The sequence below is a fragment of the Rattus rattus genome, chromosome 5, assembly GCF_011064425.1.
Source record: "Rattus rattus isolate New Zealand chromosome 5, Rrattus_CSIRO_v1, whole genome shotgun sequence".
Lineage (NCBI taxonomy): Eukaryota > Metazoa > Chordata > Mammalia > Rodentia > Muridae > Rattus > Rattus rattus.
The window spans coordinates 154,289,308-154,310,033 of record NC_046158.1 but is presented as its reverse complement, the minus strand read 5'-3'; the positions used below and the strand labels follow the sequence as shown (position 1 = coordinate 154,310,033).

The 20,726-nt window shown below is 44.9% G+C and overlaps 1 protein-coding gene across 3 annotated transcripts in view; it reads left to right on the top strand.

Moving 5' to 3' along the window:
• Pkig (cAMP-dependent protein kinase inhibitor gamma) overlaps positions 1-20,726 on the top strand; it is a 66,646-nt gene that overhangs the window by 827 nt on the left and 45,093 nt on the right. Inside the window, exon 1 of one of the 3 annotated variants that reach the window (XM_032904878.1) lies at positions 4,255-4,345. The exons of the other annotated variants lie outside the window; for them this stretch is intronic. The gene's annotated coding sequence lies outside the window, so the exon portion shown is untranslated. Of the gene's footprint in view, positions 1-4,254; positions 4,346-20,726 lie in introns of those variants that run through there. 3 annotated transcript variants of the gene reach the window in all.

Genomic DNA, 20,726 nt, shown 5'->3' with positions numbered 1-20,726 from the left:
CCTGCCTGTAAGACTAGGCTGGTGTGCCCAGTGTTAGGAAGACAGGGTCTTGAGGAGGCAGCCAAACTTCTAGAGACTCTCCCAAGAATTTCAAACTGGAAGGGAGAGTCCAAAAGGTAGAAATAGTCTCTACTTGATGTTTGAGGGTTAAGCCTCTGCTCTTCCTGACAGACTTTTTTTTGTGGGGAGAAAGGGGAGCGTTATGGGTAAAGTTTTAGGAAGTTTGGTTTTTTATTTTTTTTCGAGCCTTCAAGGGATTTGTTTGTTTTATACAGGATTTTGTGGCCTACAGGCTGGGTAACCGAGGCTTGCCTTGAACTCGTGACCCTCGTGTCTCCACCTCCTGAATTAGGTAGGATACAGATGTGAACTGAAGAGGATTCTCATTAGTAGGGGTGCGTGCGCTTGATCAGAAGTAGACCCTCACCCTCTTTGGTTTCATCACTCCTATTTTTCACTTTGCAGCCAGTTCTTTATAACGATTAAAAAAAAAACCAAAACAGATAATGACTATTGTCTTAGACCTTTTTTTCATTATTAAAACTAAATACCGGAGGTTGGCTAGCCTTAGAAAGAAAAGAAGTTTATTTAGCTTACTGTTCTGGAGATTCTTGGGACCCACTCCTGACCATGGGCATGCTGAGCGAATTATGAGATGGGGGGGGGTAGAGGATTCCTCTTTTTGTGGTGACCCTTGCCCACCACAGGCAGGGGTTCTGCCTCTGAGCTATGTACTCTTGGCCTTCTCTTAGAAAGTCCCGGGATGCAGTCACAACCTCATGGCCTTATCTAATGCCGATTCCTTCCCATCTCTACACAGTGTCCATGTGGTTTCCACTGTCTTCACTCACCTCATCTAACCCATAGGAAGTATGAGGTGCCCGCATGGGCAGTGTGGAATGAGAAAGCTGTCCTTATCGTGGAGATCAGAGCCTAGTTAGGAAATCCTGCCTCTGACAAGTGGCTGCATTAATGGGGTGTTTCTGATCAGGTGTATGTGGTCTAGTTTGGAGGTTGGGAGAAGGAGTAGTGGAGAATTAGCTCTATCTAGAGAGATAAAAGTCAGTATTTCAAAACATATTCAAAAGCAATGGCACTGAGCCCAGCATGGCACCTGCTTGTCTTTCTAGCATTTGGAGGTGGAGGCAGGAGGACCAAGAGTTTAAGCCCTGGCTACATAGCAGCAAGTTCAAGGCTAGGCTGGGCTGAAAGAGACCTTATCTCAGCACATACATGCACTCACACAAGTTTATTCGTGGATTTGTTTATTTTGAGACACATGCTTTGTAGGCCAGGCTGGCCTAAAACCTACAGCAGCTCATTCGCCTCTGCCTCCAGAGTACTAATATTAAAGGCAGGCTACTACACTGGGCATCGTTTGTCTGTGGATGTGGAAACAGTTCACTACAGCTCAAGTGGGTTGTCAGTGCTGAGCAAGTGTGGTGCTTCACACCTGCAAGCCCAGCCAGCACTCAGGATGCTGAAGCAGGATCAGGAGTCTCAGGATGCTGAAGCAGGATCAGGAGTTTGAGGCTAGCCTGGGCTACATAGCTAGGACTTGTGTCAACAAAACAATCCCCTCTCCCCCCCCAACCCCAAATAATACTGGAAGATAATGAGAGATTTTTAAGACCCAGATCTGAGGGCTGCTGCTTTGCGTAGTCTTGGAAGAACCATTCATTTAGGTGACACCAAAAGGAATGGCTCTGGAAGTAAGAGGAAACCAAGAACGTGTGGTAATGAAGACCAGAGGCAGAGACCATCTTTTCTAGATGTGACTGAGGTGGCCAGCACCTACAGTTAAAGTCAGAAGGTGCCATCTGAGTAAATAAGTTCCAGAGGTCACTAGGGACCTGACTGAGCAGATGTGGCAAAACGGCGGGGGTGGAATCTCTAATGTCCCAGCTTCTAAAGCTTCGGTGTAATGGATCAGTGGGAAGAGGTAAGAGTGGGATGTGAGAAGACAGAGCGTAGGCAGCTTCGAGCAGGGTGGCTGTGGAGGGAGGGAGAAGGCTGGAGCTTGACTGAGGAGTAGGGAAGGTTTTTCTTTAAAGCATGGGAGACAACTTAAATGCAGTTGGCATAGAGCTGGTGGGAGGAACGGCTGAGAAGACATGGGAGTGGAGGGGAAACTCGATAGCACAACTGTCTCTGGAAGGGAGGAGAGCATAGCCTTAGGCAGAGGTTACTGTCACCAGAGGTGCACCGGTGGCAGGGCACATCCACAGACCAAGGTGTGAGTGTGGAGAGCAAACGGCACTGTCATTCTTGGCAGATAGCAGGCCTTTTTAAACTAGTCTATTACATACTTCTCTTCCACTAATCTCAATATAACCTTGTCATTGATGGGGGAGGTTGCTGGGGATTGAACTGAGGGCCTTGCAGGTTCTAGGCAAACACTCTAAAATCCCTCAATAATATAATCTTTATAAAAACCTTATGAGACAGGTTCTGTTATGATCTTCAGCTTATGGATGAAAACTATGGGGTAAAATGCTTACCCCAGATCATAGAATATTTGGGTTCTGTGTTTTGGTTTGCTGAGGACTCCAGAGCGTTTAATCTTTGTGTGCATGGTGTGTGCACCTGTGTGTGCACCCGTGTGTGCAGGTGTGACGTTCTACTCCATCACTCTCCATCTTTCACTGAACCTAGAGTTGAGTTGGCAGCAGCAAGCCACAGGGATCCCCTTTCCTCCGTCCCCCACAGTGCTGGGGCTACAGGCATGTGCAGCTATGCTTATCTCCTGTGTGTTTGCCTCATGTGTGTTCATATGCATATGTACCTGTGGATGTAGCTGGAGTTGTGGGCATCATGTGGGTGCTGACTTGAACCTGGGGCCTTAGTGAAAGTAGCAACTGCTCTTAGTCTGGAGCCATCCCTCAGCCCTGTGGACATCTGTCTGCTCTGTGGGTGCTGGACGTCCAAACTCAGGTCCTCATGCTTGTGCAGCATCTCCCTACTCAGAGCTTTTACTCTTGGTCACAACCTAGATGGTGTAATTTTATTCTTTTTATATTATGTGCTGAGATAATTGGAGAAATAATTAAGAAATCCTGGTGGCACAAGTCCTTAACCCCAGCACTTGGAAGGCAGAGGCAGACTGATCTCTGAGTTAGAGGTCAGCCTCTAACAGAAGGAGTTCCAGGACACCCAGGGCTACAGAGAGAACCCCAGTCTTAAAATCCTCACACCCTCAAAAGGAAGAAAAGCAATTGTTGCTGTCTCAAACTCAGTTTCAATTTCCAGCATCTGTAACTCCAGTCCCAAGGGATCTGACACTCTTCTGACCAGGTAAACCTATGGTCCATGGACATATATGTAGGCAAAACACCTATGTACTTCTTTTTTCTTCAAGACAGCGATTCTTTGTGTAGCCCTGTCTGCTCTATATCCCAGGCTGGCTTTGAACTCAAGATATACCTGTCTCTGCCTCCTGAGTGCTGGGATTAAAGCTGCAACAAGTGCTTCTAACTGCTAAGCCATCACTCCAGCCTTCCCCATAACTCGTATTTATACTCATTAAACAATCTCCATTTGCTTGACTGCTCGCTTCCCTCCTGATACCTCAGCAATGAAGTCACTCGTCCTTTGTTTTCAGTGATCAATTATTTCACTTAACATAGTGTCCTCAAAGTTCAGCCTTGTTAGAACATGCCAGATTTTCCTCTTATTGAGACAGTTTTATTATGTAGCTAGTCTCAAACTCAAAGCAGTCCTCCTGCCTCAGCCTTTTGTATTCTGAGCCTACAAAGTATGTGCCACCAAGCCTGGTTCCTTTTACTTTTTTTTCTTTTTTTTAAAGATTTATTTATTTATATGAGAACACTGTGACTGTCTACAGACACACCAGAAGGGACATCGGATCCCATTACAGATGGTTGTGAGCTACCATGTGGTTGCTGGGAATTGAACTCAGGACCTCTGGAAGAACAATCAGGGCCCTTAACCACTGAGCCATTTCTCTAGCCCCCTGGTTCCTCTTTTTCATTGTGCTTCTGGTGCTTGGCTCATCCATCTCCATCATGGCAGTCTTGGGCTGCTTCGGTGTTTTGGCTCTGCTGACTTTAATGCTGCTGTGATGCATGAGAGTGTGAGGAAGGGAAGCACTTTATGTCTGTGCTGTAAGTTCATGGGGGAAAGAGCCCTTGATTCAGTACCTCATTTTATTTTATCATCATCACTAGCACCAGCACCAGCACCAGCACCAGCACCACCACCACCATCATCATCAAGGCAGAGTCTAACTATGCAGCCTTGGCTGGCCTGAATTCACTATGTAGACCAGGCTGGTCTTGAACTCAGAGAGCCACTTACCTCTGCTTCTGGAATACTGTGGTTAAAGGTATGCACACCAGGCCATGCTGCCATATTATCTCCCCCCTTCCCCACCCTCTAAGTTTTGGAATAGCTGACCTAGGATCTATCTGTAGCCAGGAATGACCTTGAACTCTGCTAATCTTGCTACTTCTGCTTACCAAGTGCTGGGCATTTTAAGGAAACAAGAATTCTCAGGATCTGAGCTGGAAAAGGGCTCAGGGTTAAGAATGGATAGTGCTCTTCCAGAGGAGCTGACTTTGATTCTCAGTACCTACATCAGGAGACCCACAGCAAATCGTAGCTAAAACTCCAGAGGAGCTGCACTTAGACACACATAAAGACAATTAAAAGTACACATGGGTCTTAGCACGGTGTAGTGGCATATGCCTTTAATCCCAGCACTTTCAGGGCAGAGGGGGGCGGATCTCTGTGAGTTTGAGGCTAGCCTGGTCTACATAGTGAATTCCAGGACAGCTAGAACTACATAGTGAGATCCTGTCTCTTAAAAAAAAAATTAAAAAATTCAAAACATAAATCTTAAAATTGAATGAATGAATGAAGAAAGAACAAAGAATTCTCAGTCTGGATGACTTCACCCCATCACCTCCTCTAGACCTACATCCCTGAGATGTGCTTCAGAGCATCTGGAGGGAGCCAGGTGTTATACTAATGATTGTAAATATCTCAACACTTCCGATTTCTGAAAGACACAAGCCCATAGTCTCATCTCCCCTTGTAGCAGCCCTGTGAGGTAGGGAAGGTCCTTCCTGTTTTCAGAGGGGAACGTTAGATGAGAGGATGCCGAGACTCCTCTGGAACCTGTGTCCAAGGGTGTAAAACCTCGGCTTTCCTTCTATGTCTTTCTATATTTTTCTTCTCCCTCCCTTCCCTCCCATTCACCTTTCCTTCCCAAGTGAAGGAGCCAGGGCTAGGCAAATGATACAATGCTGAGCAATAAATACCCTTAGCCCTGGGCCCATGCTTCTTTTGAGACAATCTCTAGCCTGGCTGATAGTGAATTCCTTCTAAGCAAGGGAAGGTGACCTTGAGCTTCTGTAGCTAGACGTGTGCTCCATGATATACAGGTTCCTGTGGTGTTGGGGATCAAACTCGGGGCTTCCTGCAGGCTAGGCAAGCACCCTGCCAACTGAGCTGCACCTCGAGCCCCTAGTCTTCACATGCTGGATTCCCAGTTCTTCTGTTCCCCCCCTCCTCTTATGTCCCCAGCGTGCTCCCTCCCACCTTCCTGCCCCCCCCCACCCCGTGTGTGTGTGTGTGTGTGTGTGTGTGTGTGTGTGTGTGTGTGTGTGAGAGAGAGAGAGAGACAGAGACAGAGACAGGACAGAGACAGAGACAGAGACAGAGACCAGAGTCCAAAACTGGTGGTACTGTCTGATGAGGATGTTGACTGATCTTGTTGTCTTGATCTTGTGCAGGATTTGCCAATGTATCCACTGCTGTAGTGCATGACTCTAAAAGCCATGTTACGTTCAGAAGACAGCATCTCATGACACTCCTCCTCCTCCTGTAGCTCCTAACACCCCTTTCCCCTCTCCCTCTGCAGTGTTCTCGAACCTTGGGCATGGGAGTGTGACACAGATATCTGTTTAGTGCTCAGTGCTCGTGGTCACTTATTCTCGGCATTTAGATAGTTATGACTCTCTTCATTAGCCACTGCCTACTACAAAGGAGCTTCTCTGACTAAGGCTGAGAGCCCCACGGATGTAGAGATAGAAACATTTAGAAGGCAACTTAACAACATGAAAATCTTAGCAAAAACAACAAAAGAAGGTTCCTCTGTAGAACCTATGATCTCTCCACCATGGCTTTTTGACCAGTTTTATAATACCAGACACCAACTTCCTCTTGTGTAGCAGGCCTCAGATTGAATCAGAAAGTGGTTGGTTACTTCCGTGGCAGTCATGCCACTATTACACTAGGTTGATATTGTAGCATCCAGGGTCTGGGTGTTGGGCAAACTCATTACCATCTTTTCTTTTCTTCTCCAGTAACTTGAATAGCATCGTCTGGTAACAGAAAGCTAGAGAGTCAAAGAATAGCATGCACTCTTAACTGAGCATCTTTAACCCCTTAAATGTCAGCTGAGAGATGGCTCAGTGGGTAAAGTGCTTGCCTGGTAAGATTGAAGACCTTAGTGCAGTCCTCAGCACCCATGTAAAAGCTGGCCACGTATGTCTGTGATTTCAGCTCTGAGGAAGTGGAGACAGGAGAATCCATAGGGCTTGCTGGCCACAGGTCTAGCTGAATTGGCATGTTCAATTAACTGTCTTAGACACACACACACACACACACAAAACCTGGCTTCTGAATGTATGAGCACCTATATGTGCATACGAGGGCGCACACACCCCCCCCCCAATATACACACATTCATACACACGTCTTCTCTAATCTTTGTTTTGATCCAGAGACTGCAGAAGAATTTACATCCCCAATCCCTCTCTGCAAGCCACCATGATGCCATAAAAGAGAAGGTGGCTTTCCAGACCTGATTTTGTGTTTAGCACTCACCCTTCTGTGAGCCACTTACTGAATTTAAATAATACTTGATATGTCAAAAGTTTGGACTGCCCTGGAGAGTTCAGGAGAGTTCTGTATAATGGGATTTCCTCCTTTTTCTAACTCCTGTAGCACTTTGAACTTCTCTTTTTGTAACATTTCTCACAATGACTAGTCCCTTCCATAATTACATTTGCGCTCTCTCTCTCTCTCTCTCTCTCTCTCTCTCTCTCTCTCTCTCTCTCTCTCTCTCTCTGTGTGTGTGTGTGTGTGTGTGTGTGTGTGTGTGTGTGTGTGTGTGTGTGTGTGTCTGTGGTGTGTTAATCAATTCTTAGCTTGGTGAGGACAAGAGTTCCTCCATGAACCTTTACCCAGCCTTTACACATAGTTGGGGAATCAATCTTTGTTCTTGGAACAAATGCCCCCCCCCCTTTTTTTTTAACTGCAGAGCCCTCTTTAGAAACACTGTCTTTGAAGTCACTGTTAGTGGAGGCTAGGAGGCTAGTCATCAAGCTTCTTCAGTGGCTCAAATTTTGAGGTAGGGTAAAACCATAAATGTTTATGAGGTAATTTTTAACCTAAATAAAATATGAGCAGATAGTAAAAAGCAGTCCTTATTACCCACTATCCAGCTTAATGATTACTAATATTTTAGAATGTTATGATTTGAGATGAAGGTGGAGAGAACATTGGGTTGTAGGGTGGCCATTTTGATTATCTGGGTAGAGATACAGGGCATGTAAGATGAGCAGAGCAGACAAAGAGGAGGCTGGTGGCCCACAGAAAGGCCAGCTTGCCTTTAGTGAAGGATTATTGTGCACACTACCTGAGCTGAGATACAGAAGTGCAAAGAGCAACGCCCACTGCATGGGGAGTGTGACTTAGGTGCCACTGCTGCCGGCTCTGTGGTCAGCACTGCCCTGCAGGAGACAGAAAGGCAAGTGTGGCAGTTGAGGCACTAAACTAAGTGACCTTAAATGCCATCCTTTCCAAACTAGAGTTTCTTTATAAGAGAATGGGGCTAAGAGTATCTAAGCCATCTAACCCATCAGAACATGGCAGGTAGTAATGAAAATGCATTCTGAGTTAACATTAAGGACAGTTTTCCAGAGTATTCTGACCTTGAGGGAATCATACCCTTGGGATGTTTGGGGTGTTAAGTTACTGCCTTGTATGGTTTTCTGTTCTGAGACTTTATAAGCTTCCTCCCAAGCTCTGTTTGTCAGTACAGCAGATAAACTTTATAACACAATTAATTCTGTTTTTCATTTGCAAAAGTGTGTTTTATTATTTAACTATGAGATAGATTCACTCTATGGGTTTTTGGTTGGTCTCAATTTGCTATGTAGACCAAGCTGGTCTTAATGTACGGTAGTCTTCCTGGGTACTGCAGTTATGGGCATGCACTTCCTTCCATGCCTGGTTAACTGTTTCTTTTACCTTCTTTCCTCCCCACCCCTCTCTTTCTCTTTTGTTTTCTAGCTCTCTCTGTCTGTCTGTATGTCTGTCTGTCTGTCTGTCTATCTATCTATCTATCTATCTAGTATAGAATCTTACTGTGTACCCCTGGTTGGCCTCCAACTCTGAGATCCACCTACCTGCCTCTGCTGCCAAGTACTGAGATGAGAGGTATGTGCCACTGAGCCCTGCTAAAATGTTTATTTCTAAAGCATGAAAACATTTTCACTTTACAGCTTGTCCATATATGCACTGGAGTTCAAATTCTTCTCAACCAAATTGATAAAGGAATAAAAATAATTTTTCCAAGTATTCCTTGGCTAAGGAGCAGTATTGGGAAATTTTTGTAGCAGAATCTGATTCACTGTCTTTGAAATATAAATAGTATCCTTATTTGTCCACATTTCTCACAGTCATTTGTCAACCCCTAATTAAAGATAACGCCGTAATCCACAGACTACTGTGTTACTTTCCCCAAAGCCAGGATTTCTGTAGGAAAGTCAGTCTTTTTTCTTTTAAACAAAAATTTAGTTAAACCAACTGCCTTCTCAGTGCTACAAAGAATTCTGATTATGCAGAACATTCTTCCAAACAGGAACAGACTTATCTGTCCCAGATAAGCAGCATTTGGTTCTGTGGGAAGAGATGTGGACTACTCTGCTGGTCTAATAAATGTCTGCAGTGTTTGTTTGGACAAGAGAGCCCTCACATCCCTGGGTCACAGAAACCCATGCCCCAAGGCCAGTGTATGAGACCCAAATGCTCAAGAAGTCTTAAAATTTTCTTTTTTCTTGTTTTTTTGGTTTTGTTTTGTTTTGTTTAGGCTTGACTTTTTAAACATTGGTTTGTTGTTTTTGATAGCATAAGTTTGGCTTTTTAGCATTTGTCATTCATTCATACCATCTTGTAATTTATGAACTTCAAGGAGATTAAACCCCAACTTTATATTCCTCAAACCCCAACGAACAAAAAGTACAGCCACACTGGCATGTAGAGGTCTTTGTATCCCCCCTACACTTTTGTTTCCTGTCACTTCAGTGTATTTGGTGGATACTTGTTTTCAAGGGAGCTGGGACAGATCATCTCTGGTCATCCTCTAGTGGTGTCTTCCTGGAGGTGAACTTGTCTTCAGTCTTCCTTTCCAGGAGGTTGGTTAATGTGCTTTGACGCAGGGTCTTTGTACATAGCTCACACTGGTCTTGAACTCACTCTTCTTTTCCCCCTTCCCACGTATTGGCATTTCAGGTGTTTAGAGCCTCTTGCCTGTATCCCATGAGTGCTAGGTTTACAGGTTATGGAATGCCGGGAGTTGAACCCAGGGCCTCATGCAGGCTAGGCAAGCACTGTACCAAGTGCCGAGCTATACGTCCTTACACCTGTTTTGTTTTGCTCCTGAGACGGAGTCTCAGTCTGTAGGCTGCTGGAACTGAGTTCCAGGAATTTGAGCTGGAATCATTTTTACTGACTCAGTCTCTCAAAGCTGATTACAGGTATGAGCCACCATACCTAGCATCTTACCCTTATAAGATTTGTATCCATACATACTGTACATATAGACAAATCTTTTCTTTCCATAGCTGGGGTAAACTTTTTAAAGAGTCTGTTTAATGGAATACTCACATGCAGTTGTAAGAAGTGACAGAGAGGGATCATGTGCTCCTTTGTTAGTCTCCTTCAATAAGAACATCTTGAAAAGCGATAGTCCATCTTCATGATCAGGATGCAGCGCAACTGTGGTTTTTACTTCTCTTGCTGCTGTGACAAAAATGACTGGCAGAACAAGGGCAGAGCTGTTCCTTTGGAATCACGGTCCCAGAGAGTTGTAGCCTGTCATGTGGGGAAGTCATGGCAGAGCTCGTGGTTACAGGAAGTATACAGTGGGCCTCCTCACACGGAGGGATCAGCCAACAACACAAGATAGAACCTGGGTGGGTCAAAGGCCAGCCCCCCAAATGACCCACCTCTGCCAGCCAGACCCCACCCCTTAAGAGTGCTCAGAACACGAGCTTGTGTCAGATGTAAACAATATCGGCCACTACCACACTTAAATGTATCCATATAGTAATCTTTGAAAAGCACAGAAAATTACCATTTCACTCCCAGCTGTAAGGACCTTCTGTGAAGTGTGCCTTGCCTCGTTCTCTGCTGCCTGGGGAGGAATTGGCTGAGGTTGGCTTACTGCTGCGAAACGAAGCTTTATTGTATTGTATCAACCCCATCATAGAGATCTGAGGAATATAAAGTTCAGTGGGAAGTATAAATCAAACGACAGAGACTTGCCCAGCACCTGGACAGCCAGCCTGGGATCCTCCATGATCTCAATCTGGATGACTTTGCTGGGGGCAGAGGTTGGGAGTCTTCAGCTGTCACACAGGACAGCATTAAGTCTTCGGCTGTCACACAGGACAGCATTAAGTCTTCAGCTGTCACACAGGACAACATTAAGTCTTCGGCTGTCACACAGGACAGCATTACCCTTCAGATGCCAGACCCAGAAGGTCTGAGAGATTTTCCTGTGAAGGAAGACTTTGGGACCTGGCCTACCTTGGCAGTCAACCCAACAGTGTCCACAGTTTGGGTGGGCCCTGGTGAGGTCTGGAGCAGTTCTTTGTTCACTGGCCAGCATTGCTTCACTTGACGCAAGGCCCAGGTGGAGTTCACTGTTGCCTGTCTTCTTTGGAGATAGCCTTAACTGCTGCTACCAGAAGCGGGTATTTCTATCAGGGAAGCCTTTTTCATTAAACATCTTAAATGCTATATTTAGTAGCTCTCTGAGAGGTTTGAGGGATATCATCTAAACCTTCCAAATGCTGAGACCCTTTAATACAGTTCCTCATGTTGTGAAGACCCCCAACCATAAAATTATTTTCACTGCTACTTCATAACTGTAATTTTGCTATTGTTATGAATCATAATGTAAACATCTGATATGCAGGATATCTGATATGAGACCCTGTGAAGGGGTCATTCGACTCCCAAATGGGTCATGCCCCACTGGTTGAGAACCACTTATCTTAATGATTCTGTATATCCAGTTTTACAGTTTTTAGTTACTTGTTTTAGGCTTGACCTTGGCAACATATACAGGGGGCTAAATCGTGTCCTGTAAATGAATTCCATTTGTACTTAGCATGACTATAAACATAGTTCTGAGCACATTGATCATTTGTAAGGTTACTGGCTAACTTGCCTGTCTTAATTATCTCTAACAGTTTACAAGTCAGTAGCTTTTGTAAGATTAGGATGTTCAGTTTTTTGTTTTTTGTTTTTTGTTTTTTTTTTTTTTTTTTTCTTTTTTTCGGAGCCGGGGACCGAACCCAGGGCCTTGCGCTTGCTAGGCAAGCGCTCTACCACTGAGCTAAATCCCCAACCCCACTTCTTGGTTGTTTTAAAGCACATAGTGTCTTTTTGGGGGAGGGGTGTTCTGTTTCATTTTTCTCTGTTACAGAGTCAGGTGGCCCACCTGATCCAAGACAGAGATTTTGGAGGAAGCTTTTAAACACGCATGCTGTGCTTGGGTTGGAGAGACAGGACTATAACCCAACTCCAGAGCTAGCTTTTTTTTTTTTTTTTAATTAGAACAGCATGTAACAATGTTTAATATTACCCATCCCCAGGAGACATTTGAATTCCTGTAAAACTGGAGTTAGGGTCAGAGAGAGCAGCTAGAGTGAGCAGAGCAAAGAGGCTCAGAGAGAAGACAGGAGCAGGAAGCAGAGGGGGCTTCAGAGGCGATTGTGGGATTGTTTGCTTCTGCAACAGCAATAGCTATAGTTGTCTGGAATTTGGAAGTCAAGGGTGCCATTTTTTGGCCATTGAGCTGTACTGGGGCAAAACCTTTTGCAGAAACACAGTGAGGCTTTAATGAAATCCCTGTGTCTGAAGAGGACAAATATTAGAGAAGGCAGGTGAGGAGTCAGTGAATCTAATTCTGGATGAGAGTGCTCATGGATAGAGCAAGCAGGAAGGAAGACAACCTTTAAATGTAGAGCAAAGAGGAGATCGGAAAGGCTTAAGAGAAGAGGTTCACAGATATGAACTGCATCTGAAGGATTCCAGTAGATGGGTTGGGGGGTCAGTGCCTTAGCATCTCTGCTCTAAGCCATAGTGGAGAATCATGTAGCAGACTGTAGCGGGCCAACAGGAGACATAGCCTTTCTGTATGGTCAGTGCCCAGCACGTCAGAGCAGGTCCAGGAGCCAGAGACCAAGACGATTCTGAGTAGGCTAGCAGAAACAAGTGGATAGAGAAGGTGTGGGAGAAGTGGCTGAAGAGGCAGACAGTCTAGGGTTTGGAGTCAATTAGGCGGTAGGTGGCAGAAGCCAGCAGAAACAAATGATCCATACCTTAGGAGAGTCAAATCCTGGGTTTCCACACCAGATGTATATGAGGGGCACAATAAAGAAACTGCTAACATGACCGGTTCATAGTATAGTTTAGAGAGAGAGAACAGCCAGATGTGCCTGGGAGAAAGAGGAATAGACTAGACATAGCCAGGGCTCTCTGAGAGAGGGGAGACCAGCAAGAGAGATAGCAAGAGATAGCAGAGGGTAGGGAGGAGGAACTGATGTTATAAAGAGAACAAAGGGGTGTCTGGGAGGAGGGAAGCCTGGGAGGGCAAGTGAGGGCTTTGAAATATCCTCTGCTAATTTCATCGGACTGATCCTTCAAGTAAGGAATCCAGACTGAATGATGGTTTTACTGGAAAGGGAAAGAGGACAGCATGTGTTGGGCTTTGGGTATGTTTATGAGGCACCGTGTGGCACCATGTGGCACCATGTGGCACTGCGATCAGTCATGCCCTGATGATCCTATAGCTTTTGTAGCTTGGAATTGATTGGGTCCACTGTCTCCTTTGTCTTGGCACAGAAGTTGCTACCAGATGAAGCATTCTGTTTGAAGTGAACCCTTCATATGCCTGTAATCCTAGCACTTGGGAGGCTATGGCAGGAGTACCATGCATTGGCTGAGCAGTTATAAATGCTATTCATATAAGCCTGGGAAAATGAATTTCCTATCGAGGAACCCATATTAAGATGGGAGGCAAGACCTATCTACATGAAATTGTCCACAAAATTGACATCCAGAATGCAGTCTGTGACACATGCCTCTCCCAGTAATAATAAATGAAAACAGACAAAAAAGAAGAGGGCGTGGCAGTAGGACTGCTTGAGTGGGAGATCTAGGCTGTGTGAGCTTCATGTCTCACAGCTGAGGGTATAGCACAATGTAGAGTTCTTGTCTAGCTCTGGGGGATCCTGGGTTCCATCCACAGCAGGAGGGAGCAAGTGCAGTAGCCTAGGTCGGACTGGTTGTAAAGAGTTAAAGCTGTGAGGATACAGAGCAGTGGGAACACTCAGGGGCTTTTGTCGCTTCAGTGGAGACATTTGCTTGTTCCTGGGGCTCCTCCAAGGAGAGTCAGGCCTGGCTGACTCTTATTAACTGTTCTCTTTTTAGAGTCAGTGACCAAGTCTGTTTTGGAAGCACTTATATAATGTATACCACCTGTTATCTGTGTATTTTTAGCAGTGGGGTTTGGGTAATCCTAATCCTGTCTGGAAAAGAGCAACTGTTTACCAGAAGCGCTTTCTCTTCGCTTTGACTCAGGCTGAGTCACCCTCATTTTCCTTCCCACTGCCTCATAAGGATATCTCGCCTAGGAGGGGATTTTTTTTTTAGGGAATTCAGAATTAGTTTTTTTTTTAAAAAACTCTACAAGGTCGAAAGCTATCACCGATTTCATCCCAATGCAGTCTAAAGTTTATACCACCCTGGTATAGTCAGTGTGATCATGTAGCCAAACATATCACGTAGAATTTTGCCTAGACGAGTGGGCTGAGTGGTTGGACAAGTGTATGGGTGAAGCATCTCTCTCATAACTGCCACCACCGTAATTTCTGTTGGACTTGGAATTTTCTTCCTCTGAGATAGGAGCCAGGGCTTTGATGTCCTCATGCTGGGCTTAAGACTGCAGAGCAGAATTCTGACAGTGTTTCTGAGGAACAAAATGGGGAGGGCTTACAGAGCAGAATGGCCAGTATCCTTATGTCTTCTTCATTTACCATTCATTAAATGTGTTCTGCTGATCATCTGAGATGCACTAAACCCCAGGGCCGCCTGCTGTCATGCCTGACAATTGAGTAGACCTGTCTCCTCCTCTATCACCCATCCTTTGAGCTAATTACTGTTACCCTGTTGTGAACGTAGGGCCCAGTGACTTGTTGCGTGCTAGGACTGTATTCTACCATTGAGCTACAACCCCAGTCCACATGCTTTATAGATGTAAAGGGGAGCAGTGTCATTTTGGCCTGCATGTGGGCTTTCGTATGTGGCAGAGGTGAGGAAATAAGGCTTCCTGGAGGAGAAGGCACAGAAGCTGAGAAATGGTAAAGGCAGGGGTAAGATAGCTGAGGAAGGTTCAAGATTTTAAAAAGCTATAACTGGCAGCCTTGAAGTGGGGGAGGGGAAGAGCTTGCTTTGGGTGGAACTGAAAGGAGTTGAGGTGACAGTGAATGTTACACTGAACACAGATATATACACAGATGCTAGCAAGGTCAGGTCACAAAGAAAACCGTGGCCAGTAAGCAAGTGGGGGAATTTCATTAACCCGAGTAAAGCTTGCTCATGACAGAAAACTCATGGCAAATACACGAGCACCCAAGGAACCAGCAGCCCACACATAACCTTATGGAAGGCCATTGGGAAGGAGCTCTACCTTACTACTGAGTGATAGCTGGAACTGGGGACATGGCCATGGGAAACAGGGCTGAGCAGAGGGGCCTGTCCTGCCACATAGGCACGGATACTTGCTTAGGAACACACTAGGCTCTTGGCTCTTGGTCAGCGTTTTAATGACAAACCCCTCAATGCTTTGCAGGAGCCCAAGTGTCAGACAGAGCAGCACCACAGACTAGTTCCTCAAGTGTCCCTGAAAAGCCTCCACAGAGCCTGCATTTTGAAGAAAGACTCATAAAGCTGTTGAGATATTCAGTGGCCAAAAGCACTTCCTGTACTTGGCTGAACTGAGTTCAATCCCAGTGTTCACAGTAGAAGGCTGGAACCAACCCCCTCAAGTTACCAAAGGAGTGGACAGGGAGAGACCAAGTACAGAGATGGGATTCCCTCTCCACTCCATTGACAAAGCAGAGAAGAATCACTGTGGGTTTGATTGTTTCTGTTGTCTGAGACTTCCTTCTTTCCCTTTCCAAGTATACAAACATATTGTTAGGTTTTAGAGCTGTACATTTACTGAAACTTGGCATCATTTTACTGTTCTGTTTTAAGATGAGGGTTTTTGATGTGGAACCAGAAATCATTAACATATTACTCTGCTATTTTTGTAAATGTTTTCCACTCTTTGACCCAATTCCACTGGGCTTGAACCCAAGGCCTTACAGATAAGGGCTCTGTACCACTGAGCTACACCCAGCTCTAGTCAGTCTGTCCGCTTTGTCCTTGTCTTCTTGATCCTCCTCCTCCTCCTCCTCCTCTTCCTCCTCCTCTTCCTCCTCCTCCTCCTCCTCCTCCTCCTCCACCTCCTCCCCCTCCCCCTCCTTCCTTCCTTTCTTATCCCTCTCCACCTTCCAATAGCTCTAGGATTATGAGTGTGCATCACCATGTCTGACTTAGGAAGTATTTCAATTTCTGTTAAAAATGAATGAACAAACATTTAAAGGCATTGAGAGATACAGGACTGTTCAACTTTCTTTTTTTTTTCTTAAAAATAAATAAAGAAAGAAAGAAAGAAAGAAAGAAAGAAAGAAAGAAAGAAAGAAAAAAGCAAAACCAACACCACCAACAAAAACTTATAGGAACAGTATTTTAAAAACACTAGGAAGGTTGGGGATTTAACTCAGTGGTAGAGCGCTTGCCTAGCAGGCGAAAGGCCCTGGGTTCAGTCCTCAGCCCCGGAAAAAAAATAAATAAAAAAAATAAAAACACTAGGAAATAACGGAATTCTAAGAAGTTCTTGTCTCTCCAGAGCCTGACAGACTCAGGCTTTTATGTTGGTGTAGAACTAGTTGTGTATGTATGCATTGACCTTGAATCTAAGCGTGTAAACCCTCTCACCTTGGCTCAGCACTCCTCAGGGTGTCTCCTGACTCCAGAGCACGGCCCCCTCTCATGCTCTGTACTGTTTCTACCTTGCCTTTCTAGATCTCCTCCCCTCCCCTCCCCTCTCCCCTCTCTCTTTCCCTCCCCTCCCCTCCCCCTCCCCTCCCCTCTCCCCTCTTCCCTTTCTTTCTCTTCCCTTCCCCTTCCCTTCCTTCCCTTCCTTCCCTTCCTTCCCTTCCCTTCTCTTTTCTTTTTCTTTTTCTTTCTCTAGGACCTACCCTGCCTTTCCCTTTCTTTCTCCTCCTTGGTGTCTGGGTCCTTCCTTCCAGGACGGCCTGAGTCAGGGCTGGAGACAAGGACTCTCCACCTCCTCTTCACTGTCTGCCTTGTGATTCCTCTCTGTTTTGTTTTGAGACAAAGCCTCATTGTGTAGCCCAGGCTGGCCTCAAATCTGAGATCCTCCTGCCTCAGACTCCCAGGAGGCTTTCTTGTTTTATGCAGTGTTAGGCACAGGCTGGGCAGAGCAAACTGAGCCAGAGGAATGTAGAGTCTAGGAGCACTGTCCAGAATGGTTTAGAGGATACTGCAGCATGTGTCTCTCCTTAGTTTGTAGTAGCCAGATGTGTTTCCATTTTATTGTATCACAAATAACTCTAATAATATAAATCTTTTATTTATGTCAGAGTGTGCACATGCTTGTAACACACAGGCATATACTGCCCAAAGGAACATAAAAACGACTTTATATATGTATGGCTTTAATGCCAGCACTTAGGAAGCAGAGGCAGGTGAATCTCTATGAGTTTTTTTGTTTTTTCTTTTCTTTTTTTCGGAGCTGGGGACTGAACCCAGGGCCTTGCGCTTGCCAGGCAAGCGCTCTACCACTGAGCTAAATCCCCAACCCCGAGTCTCTATGAGTTTAAGGCCAGCCTGGTCTACAAAGTGTTCCAGGCCGACCAGGGCCATACAGTGAGCACATGCGTAGTGGCTGGAGTAAGAATGGCCCCACAGGCTCATGTATTGGATGCTTAGTCACTAGAGAGGCACTACCTGAAAGATGAGAAGAATCAGGAAGTGCAGCCTTGTTGGAGAACATATGCCACTTGGGCCCATTCCAGGACGTCTGTTTCTGTCTGTCTGTCTGTCTGTCTGTCTGTCTGTCTCTCTTTCTCTCTGTCTGCCCTCTACAACCATGTCCCATGGATCAGGATGTAGAGTTCTCTGCTCCTTCTCCAGCACCATGTCTGGCTGCATGCACTATGCTGCCTGCCATGATGGTAATGGACTAAACTTCTGAACCTGTAAGCCGGCCCCAGTTAAATGTCTCTTTATAAGTTGCCTTAGTCATGGTGTCTCTTCACAGCAATAGAACAGTGACTAATTACACCATGTCTCAAAAATATAAATTAAAAAATAACCCTATGTGTATTTAAATTTTGTTTATTATCTGTGCATGTTTCTTATGTGATGTGTATAGGGCACATGTGTGCCGCAGTGTAGAAATCAGAGGGCAGCTTGCAAGAGTCAGTTCTTTTCTTTTGGCATCTGGGTCCCAGGGGTCAAACTTGGTTTTCATTCTTTGTGGCAAGCACTTTTATCTGCTATACCATCTCACCAACCAGTTTAGTTTTGCTTTGAGATGTCATCTTACTCTGTAGCCCTAGCTGTCCAGGAACTCACTATATAGTCCAGGTTGACATGGAACTCTGTGATCTGCCTTCTTCCATGTCCTAAGTGCTGGGTTTATAGGTGTATTTTACTCTAACCAGCTGGTACCACATGTGTGTATTGACATGTGTAAGTGTAGGCACAGTGACACAGTGTTTGGAGGTTGGAGGATTGCTGCTCCGGTTAGGACAAGTGTCTGTCTTCACCTTCTGCCTGTTTGAGACTGGGGTCTCATGTTCATTGCCTCATAAACAAGGCTAGCTGGTCCAGGAGTTCCCTGATCTCACTGTAGGCACACTGGGAGTATAGATGCACATGACCAACCCAGCTTTGCAAACATAAGAGGTGGAAACAGGAAGATCATTGACTGAAGGCCAGGGCTGGCCAGAGTGAGTTGGAGGCTACCTTGGGCTCTGTGGTGAGTCAGTCTGGGCTATAGGACAAGACTGCCACAACAGGCCAAGAAAAAAGTGTATCTTTATTGTTGCTGTTTGTTGGTTTTGAGATAAGACCTCATTTTTAAAAACTTATTATTTATTTTTATTTTATGTGCATTGGTATTCTACATGCATGTCTGTCTATATGAAAGTGTCAGGTCTTAGAGTTACAGACAGTTGTGGGCTGCCTTGTGGGTGCTGGGAATTGAACTCAGGACCTCTGGAAGAGCAGGTAGTGCTCTTACCACTGAGCCATCCCTCCAGCCCCAAGGCCTCATTCTTTAGCCCAGGCTAGCTTCAGACCAATGGCAGTATGCCTGCTTCAACCTCACGTGTGTTGTAGTTACAGTCATGAATTATCAGACCTGGCTTTTTCCATTTGACTTCTATTTTCCCATGTCTTCACAACACCAGGAATTATTATTAAAAAGAAATCTTTGATAATGCACATTCAAAGCAGAACACCCACTCTAGTCAACATAAGGCTGAATTTTCAACCTCTAGAAATTTACATTTATAGTTCATCCATTATAATGTATCAAAATGATAATCTTACCTTCTCTCTTTTTGACAGCCCCACAAAAAATAAAAGAAATACAGAGAAATAAACATCAGCTAGAATGAGACTTGACAGGTTTGGGCTTCATGCTTCTAACCCCAACACTCAAACCTCCAGGTAGAAGGTTTAAAGTTCAGGGTCTGGGATACAGACTGATAATGTCAGCTGATCAACTTGAAACCCATCTCCAAATAAAATAAATAATGCATACTTTAAAGATTTATTTATGAAGTAAATATATTCTTTACAGGGGTTGTAAGCCCTTTGATGTGGGTGCTGGGAACCGAACCCAAGTTCTTTGCAAGAATAACAAGTGTTATAAACCACTGAGCCATTTTTCTAGCCCTAAAATAATATTTTATATATTTTTAAAGGATTAGAACTATTTAACTCAGCAGCAGAGATCTTGTCTCATATGCATAAGGGCCAGGATTTAGTCTCAATACCACAGAAACAAACAACCTGAGAACAGACATAAGGGGAAATAATAAGAATTCCATCCACTTGGGCACTACAAAACCCCATGCTTTTTAATGTCAACTTTTCAATTTTTCTTTAAAAAATTCTTTTCGTCACCTCAGAATCTAAAATATACACAAAAAGGACAGGATCTCACTTTGTAGGACAGACTGGCATCAACCGTAGAGTAGTTCTCTCCAACAGTGTGGGTCCCTCTGCCAGCTTCTGCCTCCCAAGTGATTAAAGGATTAAAGGCATGTGTCACCACTGCCAGCTGAATTTTAAAAAGTGTGTGTGTGTGTGTGTGTGTGTGTGTGTGTGTGTGTGTGTGTGTGTGTGTATGTATCTGCATGTGCGGATGTGTACATGTGAGTAGGTGCCGGTGGAATTCAGAAGCGAGCGGTTCCCTGGAGCTGGGTTCTGGGAGTTGAACTCCAGTCCTCTGCAGGAACAGCAAGCAGCTCGGAGCACTGAGGTTTGTCTCCGGCCCCACGTGTAACTCTTACACGGGTTCTCTTGAGCCGGGGAGGTGGCTCAGTAGGTAAAGGTACAAACTCTGGAATCCACATGGTGGAAAGAGAAAACTAACTCAAAAGTTGTCCTCTGGCTTCCACATATATACACACGTGTATCTTTGGCTTCCACACATATATATGTCTGTACACACACACATACACCCACACAGTAGGTGATATATTATTAAAACTTCAAAAGATAAGGGCTGGAGAGATGGCTCGGTGCCTAAGTTAACTGGAGCTGGTCAGTGGTAGTGTGCACCTTTAATCCTAGCACTCAGAGGCAGGGGCAGGTGAATCTCTGAGTTTGAGGCTTGTCTGATTTACAGAATGAATTCTAGGACAGTCAGGGCTGCACAGAGAAATCTCAAAAAGTTTCAAAAAAAAAAAAAAAAAAGAAAAAAGAAAGAAAGAAAGAAAAGAAAAGGTACTGATTGTTCTTCCAGGGAACCCAGGTTTCCCACCCCTAACATGAGCCTAACAACCGTCTGAAACTCTAGTTCCAGGGGATCAGACACCCACTTCTGGCAGCCTCAAGAGTCAGACACACATGATGGCAAAACATCAATACATATAAAATAAAAAATAAATCTCAAAAAATTTTTCCTTTTAGACAGCTAATTTGATTTTCTTTGGCTTCAAAGACAGGGGAGAGAGAGAGAGAGAGAGAGAGAGAGAGAGTGTGTGTGTGTGTGTGTGTGTGTGTGTGTGTGTGTGTGTGTGTGTGTGTGTGTG